Source organism: Periplaneta americana, chromosome 5 (genome assembly GCF_040183065.1).
Source record: "Periplaneta americana isolate PAMFEO1 chromosome 5, P.americana_PAMFEO1_priV1, whole genome shotgun sequence".
NCBI classification, from domain to species: Eukaryota; Metazoa; Arthropoda; class Insecta; order Blattodea; family Blattidae; genus Periplaneta; species Periplaneta americana.
This window is the reverse complement of record NC_091121.1, coordinates 76,519,423-76,530,396: the sequence shown is the minus strand read 5'-3', so window position 1 is coordinate 76,530,396 and position 10,974 is coordinate 76,519,423.

Here is a 10,974-nt window from a genome sequence, read left to right as displayed (position 1 = left end):
TATTTTGCTCCCAATACCAAGAAATAAAGAGAAGGGAATTTTATTCACAAACGTAAGTCGTATGGGGGATTAAGTTTGTAACAAAAAATCACGAACTTCCATGTGAGCCCCTTTGATGGCACGACAGATGTCCAGTCTGCATTCAATTTCCGACCAGGTCCGCTCCAACATGCTCGGAGAGATGGTACCAATGGCTTCCACAATCCGGGCACGGAGGCCTTGATGGTTCCGCACTTTAGTGGTGTACACCCTGTTATTCATATAGCACAAAAACGAATCCAGAAGCCTGGTGTCAGGAGAACGTGGAGTCCAATTTTTTTTAATTGGGTTATTTTACGACGCTGTATCAACAACTAGGTTATTTAGCGTCTGAATGATATGAAGGTGATAATGCCGGTGAAATGAGTCCGGGGTCCAGCACCGAAAGTTACCCAGCAATGTGGAGTCCAATTCAAGGGTCCATCTCGTCCTATCCAACGCCCTGGAAATGTGCTCCGCGCATCCAGCGACCATTGGGGTGGAGCACCATCTTGTTGAAACTACAACCTCGGGAGAGGCTTACAGCTGCAGCATGTCCAGGTAGGTCGTTCTTATGACAGTCTTCTCTGATCATGTTCTTCCGTGTCCGGATTGTGGAAGTCATTGGTATCAGCCCTAGACATCCTTCGTATCAACACAAGGGCTAACGTGGCAGTGTGTGTTTTTTTGTTACAAACTTAATCCTTCGTACGACTTATATTTGTGAATAAAATTTCCTTATTTCTTTGGTATTGAGAGCAAAATAAAAATATGACATTTCGGTGCAGACACCTATATTTCTTAAACCTCATCTCCGCTTTACAGAACCATCTTCATTTTCTACTCTTAAAACACCCGTCTCACTGTCACTATATTGGGTAGGCACCGTTCCCATACACTGGCTCTCATTTCATTCTTTAGCTGTATCCTATTGGAATGCTCACGATCTCTGACAGTTCATTAGCTCGCGACGAGCACTGCCGTTCCAAAGGACACAGTTTCCGTACGCCAATTTAAGGCAAGTTCAGAACATCATAGTCGAAACTAAGAAACATCTCTGCCTTGGGCAAGATTAAAACTCACGGTCGTAACTTCTATGGGGCGCTAAAATTGTGCCCTAGCCGCTGCATGCATCATGGTTGACGACTTAATATAAAATCTGAATTTTACAACCTTGCCTATTGTAAGTGTAATGAATATAAACTGCCTTCTTCATTATTATGTAATTCCCTCGTCTTGCCGTTGGTATACTTACATATTTTCAACGTAATGGGTAAAGCGTTAAACAGAGAGAGAGCATCGCTTGAATGTAGCTCATTCTCAAAGGCTTCTGGGACGAGTTTTCAAGAAGAGGCGAGGGGATGTACCGCTGTCAATCTTAGACTTTATTACTCTGGTCTTTCCTACTACATAACTATCCCCGACACACTGCGTTAGGCGAGGTAGAGTTCCCACTTGATAAACTATATTACGAGTTTCACCCACGTATTTTAATTAAAATCACACCAAACAAAATTATTCTTGGCCTTTATACCTCATGAATGCTTGCTGAGACACTTACGACCCATGGATTTTTCTAACTTCTAGAGAGAACCGCTACAGTTGAGATTTTCTCTCTTTTATCTGAGTAATTGAGAATTTTATTTGACAAAGGCCATTGTATAAAGGACGTTCGCCAGAAAACAGGTTTCACTCTGTAAATTCCGTTCGCCTTTTACTGTCATATCTCGAATGCGACTGACGAGATACTGATGTGCACATTTTCCTTGAAAAATGTTTTTGTTGCGTAATACGAACAGGCTAAAGCAGCGTTTTTAAACATGTTTCAACATGTGGCACACTAAAGGTGTAATTTAAAATCTCGTGTCACACTCATATAACCTAAACCAATGGTTCCCAAACGGGGGGGGGGGTATTTGGGGGGGTTAGGAGGGAATATGTTTACTGAATGTTGACAAGTGCCGCGTTCGCTAAATGTTGACTCTTGTGGACTTACCATTTTACTATTCTTTTCACTTTTATTTTTACCAATTTTTGCTACAACATTCACTATTTTCATTTTCTCGTGGCACACTAGCGGATACATCGGTTTAAAATGGCTGGGCTAAAGGAACATCAAGATTAAAACATTAATATACAGTAGTGCAGTTCAGTTTAGTTCATGCCAATGCAGTGCATATAAGAACATCGAATCTGCATTTATGATGCATAAACTATATTACGAAGAACGTATACAAAAAATGTCGTTCTATACTTCTACGGAAATATCCTGATTCAATAATCCAGAATGAAGTAGAAAACGTGAGACAAACTGGCTCATTTTAAATACAAAATAAGGCTTATAACTCGCGTTGTAACTGAAGAAAAACTCAATGACACAAGTCATAGGCTAGAACATTCTCCCACGAAACCGTTAATAAAGTTATCTGAACAGGCACTGTATCCAAGATATCAGCTCACAAAGGGATGAAAATATTTTAATTAGTTATTTAACGATGCTGTATCAACTACGAGGTTATGAAAATATTAAAACTAAAGCCTTATGAGACAGCAGACGTTCATAAATTGAATGAAAAAGACCATGTGTCTAGGATTCAGTTCTATCAATAGAGACGAAATTCAGCGTGTGCCTAAAATAGGTCTGGACATAAAAGGGAAGTGAAAGGGAGAAAGACACCCTCCCGCCCATGTCCTTTTCGCTTACACCGCCTTAGAAACAAACGCACATTAAGGCACTGTGTATCAGTTGTGGATTTTAGGCGACCAGAGAGAGCCGAAAGTTCATAAATGCTTTATGCAATCCGCCATTGAACAATGCTTACCTTCCTCTCTACTCGTATCCGACCGAAACATTACTGTCTCAGTCGGTGAAGGTAGAATGTTTGGTAATTTAACGGATAGTTTGCAGTGACTCGACTGAGATATTAGCGGTCAGGCCTTGTCTAGAACTCTTTTAAAAGTATGTAAAATGCAAAAACCATGTTGTGAGTCGATGCTTCTTAGCTGATAACTCTGATACGATTATTTTTTAACAATCCGTCTTTCTGTAGCGGAAAGATATTGACAAAAAAAGAAGTGTTGATTTTTTTTTCACCAAAATAATGCTCTGTCCCACTACAATGATCATGTATGAGCAGCTTTAACCTATTTATTTCCTAATAATTGGACTGACTGCATGACCACATGGCAATCCAAACATTACAGTCCTTGACTTTTCCATATGGAGATATGTGCAGAGTATGGTTTATTCAGAGGAGATTTGTGACCTTCGCCATTTGCGATAAAGAATAACTGCGGTCACTGTGACCATCACACCTGACATTCTGGCGAGGATGTGGGAAGAGATATATTACCGCTTGGACGTCTGCAAGGCCATGAAGGATGCATAGAACGAAATCTACTAAACACGAAAACTTGAAGGTGTATTTTTTATGGCTTCTCGTCATTTATCTGAAATATGTTACAATTTTACTGAATAGTGTACAGAATCCCGAGTACTTTCATATACACTTTGTATTGTGATTCTGACAAAAAAAGAATTTCGATTTTCAGAGCAATGCTTGAATTCGACATAGCCTATGATGATACCAAAAAAGCGATTTTGACATGCCATCTGTGTCTACGTGTATATTGTAATTCTGAGCAAGGCTTTGGAATGATATTGCTCATATTCAGTATTTACCGATCAGTTACACCCGATTGTTTGTAAAACTAGCACAAACTGCTGATTTGATTAAAACTGCATCAAATGATTTTCTACTTTAATTTAGTCATTTACATAATATGTATTAACAAATTAAATCGTATGGGCCGAACTTATTATTGTCAGAGATCAGTGATTGAGGAAAATAAATGGGCGGTTAATGATAACTCAGTATTAGTGTAATTAATGCATTGTTTCAAATCTTTCCCTCTGTGATCTAAACCGACATTCAGTATGTCAATTTATTATTCCCAACATCATTATCAAAGCACTTCTGTCCCGTGACGTCTACATGAAACTTTAGTACAAAAAATGAAAGGATTTTGTGGAATGAAAGTTCGAGATCGGCTGCCAGTGAAATATTTACATCATATTCGATAAAAGGACAATGAGAAGCAGTATAATCCTATACACAAGGAGAGTCCGCCAGGAGCTAACTTTCAAAACCTGACATGTCCATTTTCATAAAATGCTACAAATATGCGTCTCGGTAATAAATGAAGATTTTTATATTTTGTATATGAATTTATAGGAAAAAAATATTTATATAATATTTCACCACAGAAAATATGTTCTTAATTGCAGAGATGTAAGTTTTTGGCATCTGAAGTGTGTTTTCTGAAAATGGACATGTCAAGTTTTGAAGTTTTTCTCCTCATGTTTTTACGTTGAGATAACATGCTTGTGTGCGAGAAGAGAGAGGTAAAGTACAAGTCAGATTCTACGATTTTCCATTAAGAAATTGGCCCAGATCTATTCAACGATAATTCAGAAATATAGGCCTAAATATCTCATAACTGCTAAAACGACTTAATATGTTTTACATTAATAAAATCTTATGGAAAATGAAGAAGTTAAATGTGTAAAAATCAATAAAAATGAAAGCTATCGGCCACTATCGACAATTTACGATTGATCATTTCATTCCAAATCATAATTCTTACGTCGTTATCTCTTACAAAAATATGTTTACTGATCAATTTTGGAGAATTATTAAATGTACGGCTTGTTATTCATCCAGCCAGTTAAATTTACGCACGTAAAGCTAGTACCTATTTAGATTCAATTTAAAACGTGTTAATATCCTACATTCCATTTAATTGTATGAAGTGCATCATATTAAATTTATCAGTTAGTACAAAATGAATAACACAACGTTCCCTATATGTATATCGTTATCTCCCTTGCTACATTGTAAACACTTCATTTGTGACAAGACACTTGAACAGAGCACTGATGAAATGTAAATATAATTAAACCTACTCTTCACAGTTTCTAAATCATTGTGTACTGAGTAGACCTGAACAACCTGTCCAAACATTTTATTTAACAACATACAGTGGTTGTATACCTACCGGTAAATTGTTAACCTTGATTTGTACAGTTTATTATTTTATAGAAAATGAGGATTATTATAGTTTAGCGGGCCCTGAAATCTATTTGTAAAAGTCTAGTGGCGTCTGGATTGAATTGAATTGAATGAGAGGGGAAATGGGAGGAGACACTTTAAAAGCTACGCAAAAAAGCATCCTTGCAAGGGAGTTCGGGGTGAAAAAAACTGAATATGCGAGCTCCGAGCCTATTGACAACATGTCTCACTCCGAGTTTCGCTGCTCCACTGAAGGGGCTCCAGAAAATTTTGTTGAAGGGAAAAAAGCTGAATTCAGTTTGCGCAAATTTAGATACGTACTGATGAAGAAGTGAATCGTTCTGCAGTTCTTTAGACCTACATTTTATTCTGAATGTTTGTTTTAAAGATTGATTCGGACAGAGATATACGAGTATTATGCACGATTACACGATAACTGCCTATGCAGTAATTTATGTATAGACCAGAAAAAAGCACTAAAATATAATAAATATAACAATGCAATTAATTTCTTTAAACAAGCCGCAAATACAACAACAACAACAACAACAACAACAATAATAATAATAATAATAATAATAATAATAATAATAATAATAATAATAATAATAATAGCAATAATAGTGTGTCTGTCTAATGCCAACCCACTTCACTTTGCGTGATTCGGGTTCAGTATACTGCGGATAAATGGCAGGACTGTGACCCATTTTCAAACTGCACACCACTTCGGCTGGCCACGTTATGCAGTCCACACCTGTGGAGTAACGGTCACCGCGTCTGACTGCCCGGGTTCGAATCCCGGTCGGGACAAGTTACCTGGTTGAGGTTTTTTCCGGGGTTTTCCCTCAACCCAATACGAGCAAATGCTGGGTAACTTTCGGTGCTGGACCCCGGACTCATTTCACCGGCATTATCACCTTCATATCATTCAGACGCTAAATAACCTAGATGTTGATAGAGCGTCGTAAAATAACCCAATAAAATAAAAACGTTATGCATGATGTATATCTGTGAAGAGTTATGTCGTGTAGACTACTAGGGTCAGTGTATGCTAAATGTTCGTGTAAGTGTAGTGTAGGGAATGGGTGAGGACGATGATGAGGGTGTGGAAGGGAGGAGGAGAAACTCGGTGCCGACACGTAGCCTACTCCTGTCGAATAGCACCAAGGGGGGCGCCAGGCTTAACATTCCCATCCGACGGACGAATCACTATCAACAGTGACATATGCCTTCCCTTCATATGCACTGCGGAGAGATTTGGGATTTAACCCAGGTATATTGGTCCATAATTTAGTGATAAGAAGTTGTGATGATGATGATGATGATAATAATAATAATAATAATAATAATAATAGTAATAATAACAAGAATAATAATAACAATGCAGTTTATACTAAAATGCTTTCTTGATAATCTATATTAATGAAAAATTAAAAACGCATTTTAAAATGAAAATGTCACTCGAAAAATCTAAGACTGACACTTCTCGACCAAAACTTAATATGAAAGAAATTTATAACTTAGTTAATAAAGTTTCAAAAAAGTATTTGTAAATTAAATTTTCTGATAATTAAGAGAAAATACAAGGAGAATAAGAAAAACATGAGAACAAGGGGAAGACAAAGGGATCAAACGAGAAGACAAGAAGAACAAAGGGGAAGACAAGGAGAACAAAAGAGGAAGACAAGGAAAACAAAGGAAAAGGCATAGGAAAGAAAAGGAAAACAAGCAGAACAAAGGAAATACAAGGATAAGGAAAAGACAAGAGGAACAAGGCGAACAAGGGGAATATAAGAATAATAAGGGAACAGAAGTAGAACAAGGGGAAGGAAGTGAGAACAAAGCTGAAGACAAGGAGGCAGGGAAACAAAGGGAACATAAGAACAAGGGGAAGGGTTGCATTTTATGGACGGTTAATTCCTTAGTTATCTCCCCCATACCTAGTGAAGAGAAATGTAATTCTACAACAAAACCTAAATAGGTACTCGGCCGATACGGGAATCAAATCCACATCCGAGCACAGCTCTGAATCAGTAGACACATGTTGGTACAATTATCAAGATGCACTTTCCGTCCAGTCTTACTGGAATAGATCTTTTGTAACGGATCCAAGAGAAAAGTTCCACTCAGTGGCGGTGCGTCAATAAGAGCGCAAGAGCACGTGAACACCTTGTTTCCATTAATGCACGACTAGTTTTATTATTTGATACCGTATTGACGTAGTGGGGATGTATAATATCAGAATCGAGTATTTTAAACTTCCCGCATCTTGCATAAACTTCTTATGTAAACTTGGCAACATCCGTTCACGTACAAGCCGTGCTCTTTTCGAGATGGTTACAGGAATTTCACGCATGCGCGGGAGAAAATTGTCTTTAGCTGGCCACTTATGACTCGTCAAGAGCACAAAGCGTTAAGTGAACATGATGAGTATCTATCCTACAGATGTCAGGTGCATCGGTGCCTATCGTTCACGTGCTATATCTCGAGGAGGAAATTTAAAAGCCTGTAGATGTCAGCATCTGACTGTAGGAACGTTTACTTTACGTAGATGTGTGTACAGTGCTGCTACGAGAGTGTAGTTTGTGAATTACTATACTTCAGTGTCGGCATAATAGCATAGTTTGACTTTCAAACACGTGCTGGCTGACTGTGGTGGTGGTATGAATTTAAGTATCTGTATGGTAGTGTATAATATTTAAGAATAATATTTACTGGCATGTATTTATAGCAATCAATCTATGAGAATGGGATTACAGTACTGGTATAGGCTATAGTGTATCAGTGTGTTGTGAATCAAAATATATTACTGAACACACGCGTTTGTAAATAACGGGACTGTGGTATGTATTCATTATTAACAAACGTAAACAATGAACTCTGTTCAATGAAATTTGGAACAGTAAAGAACTGGGTAAATTGGCTTACCAGGAAAAATTGGAAATAGAAAGACTGAGTTTCATTATTATTACTCTTATTATTACTCTTATTATTATTATTATTATTATTATTATTATTATTATTATTATTATTATTATTATCATTATTATTATTATTATACGTCCTTTTGAATTTATATATGGTTTTTTTCGATAGTGAAACATTGGAATCATGACATTTCATATTAGACTAAACGTACAATTTCAAATTCTCTTCGATTTTGGAACCACAAAATTGTGAACACACATAATTTTTTATCACTAGCCGCCACTGGTTCCACTGCTTTCCTTGATGGTGGAGCTGATATAATAGCTCCGAAACTTAACCTCTGTCTATTTCTATGACGCGGAACAAATTTCTCGAGCCACTTTTAGCACCGTAAAGTCTTAAACCATGCTTTATGGAGTTAGAGAACACAAAATAGATCTAATCACTGTTCAGGGACTTGAAACAATATCTACTGCGACCACTGACAGCGATATTAAAGCATGAAAGGACGTAGGTTCATACAAAATGTAGATTTTGCAACAAAATACATTCAAAACGTTGTAATAAATTTCGATTACATGTCACAGAAACGTACACAAAGCATCACAGACGGTGTTAAAAATTCAGACTCCCAAAATATCCATAGCCTGCAAGCCTACAGCGATGCAGCATTCATGCCCAGTCATGCAGAAAAATCCGCGTACAGTATGTCGAGAGCGACCGTGATTCCAGCTACAAGGCCCACCAGAGATATGAAAGGGGTTTCCTACACAGGATCTTTCAGATACCCTCAGAGAAAGGACCATGCATGTAAGATTAAGTGACCTGGAAGACTACGCACTAGGACCACCCAGACCAGTCTTCTGATTTGGCAAAGCTTGATAGAGGGTACAGAGCACTGGGCTGGAATGCACATAGGGATACAAAACAACTGACATTCTAGAAACCAGTACTATCAACATGAGATACCGACGAATTTTATTTTATTTTATTGGGTTATTTTACGACGCTGTATCAACATCTAGGTTATTTAGCGTCTGAATGAATTGAAGGTGATAATGCCGGTGAAATGAGTCCGGGGTCCAGCACCGAAAGTTACCCAGCATTTGCTCGTATTGGGTTGAGGGAAAACCCCGGAAAAAACCTCAACCAGGTAACTTGCCCCGACCGGGAATCGAACCCGGGCCACCTGGTTTCGCGGCCAGACGCGCTGACCGTTACTCCACAGGTGTGGACAATATACCGACGAATATGATCACGTGAGAGACTTACTGTGATGTACACCAACTTCACATATGAATGTTGCCTGAAAGTAGGACACTTTTCCCAAACCAAAATTCCCACTCCTTTTCTCACAAATGTTATACTGCCAAGGATGTACAACTCCATATCCTTGCTTTCCCATTCTATTTTCCCCCCAATCCATTTTTCTCCCCTCCCTCCGGCTCCAAAATCTAATTTCCAATAAAGTATTTTCCCCAACATGATCTACCAACTGTTCGCAGTGTATATAAGTTTCCGTTGTAACACTTGTGTCTGTCCACAACAGTGGAGTAACGGTTAGCCTTCCTGACCGTGAAACTAGCGGGCCTGGGTTCTAATCTTGGTCGAGACAAGTTACCTGGTAGCTTTCGGCATTGGACCTCGGACTCATTTCGCCTTCATTAGTATAATTTCATTAAGTATCTTAAATAGTTACAGGTTGACCATAAGGACATGGAGGACGTGGTTCCAGGATTCGCCTACAGATGCATCAGTCTGCGGAAGCTGCACATCTAGAGAAGCCGGAGGGGCTTTTAAACGGACTGCGGGCGACCGGGGTAGTGTAGCTCCCTCAGATAGACTGCGCCTTGATCAGTTGTGGAATCGACGGCAGCGTGGCTTTCTAGTTGAGGATGCAGCATATTCAGGCACATGAATTGCGAACAGATGCCATCGATCTGAGGAGACTGCAGAATAACAGCACAGGGAGGCGGAGGAATGGTCCTCAACCAGAACTGGAAGTTGTGACTGAATCGATACGATGGTATCATGCGCTTGAAGAGCGGTCCTAAATGAACTTCAACCATCATTCCGACATAAGGAGGTTACGCAAGAAGCCTAAGGCTGCGGTGCTTGCCTGCGACCTCTCCTTGGAAGGAATATAAAAACACTTTTGTCGTTTCTGTTGCCAGCAAATTTGTTGTACTTTCTTCTCAGTGACAAAAAGGGAGAATTTGGAGTATTACTTCATATCGATTGACATCTTCATTATAAAAATTCGAAAAACATATTAGAACTATAGAAAAATGACTAAATATCGTGCAAGAGCCGTAACAATAGCGAACGGGAAAAAATTATCGTACTAAAAGCACTTCAACAATCACAATATCAGCATGCTCCGGATACCGAAAATGTTCGAGCTACTAAAATACTCGTACTTGCAATATTTTATCCAGATACATAGAATTCAAGGACAATGATATATTAACATACTTAAAATCAATAAGTCACAACTTGTCTAAGCCTCAACATTTTTAATTGGGAGATTAATAAATTGGGAAAAGTTGCGTAATATGACTTTAGGAAAATTTTATTTGGGAAAGGTCTCATTGGGAACATTTTCTTGGGGAAAAAGGATTGGAAAACGTGCTCGCCAACGATGTTGCCAATCTGAGTGAGGTAATAACAGTTGTTTAAAATGAGTACAGATAATTAAAAAAAATTAGCATTATTTTCAAACTATTTTATTTTCATTAGATTCTACACACCTTAAACTACTTCACCGCATAGTTTCCACCATACTGAGGCACGTGTCAAAATGGGGAATCAATTTTTGTACCCCTTCGTCTTAGAGCGATGTCGCCTGTGATGACAGCCATGTCTGCAATGCTTCTTTTACATAATCTTTATCATCGAAATGTTTTCCACGAAGTAATCTTTTCAGATGAAGAAAATTGTGAACATCACTTAATGT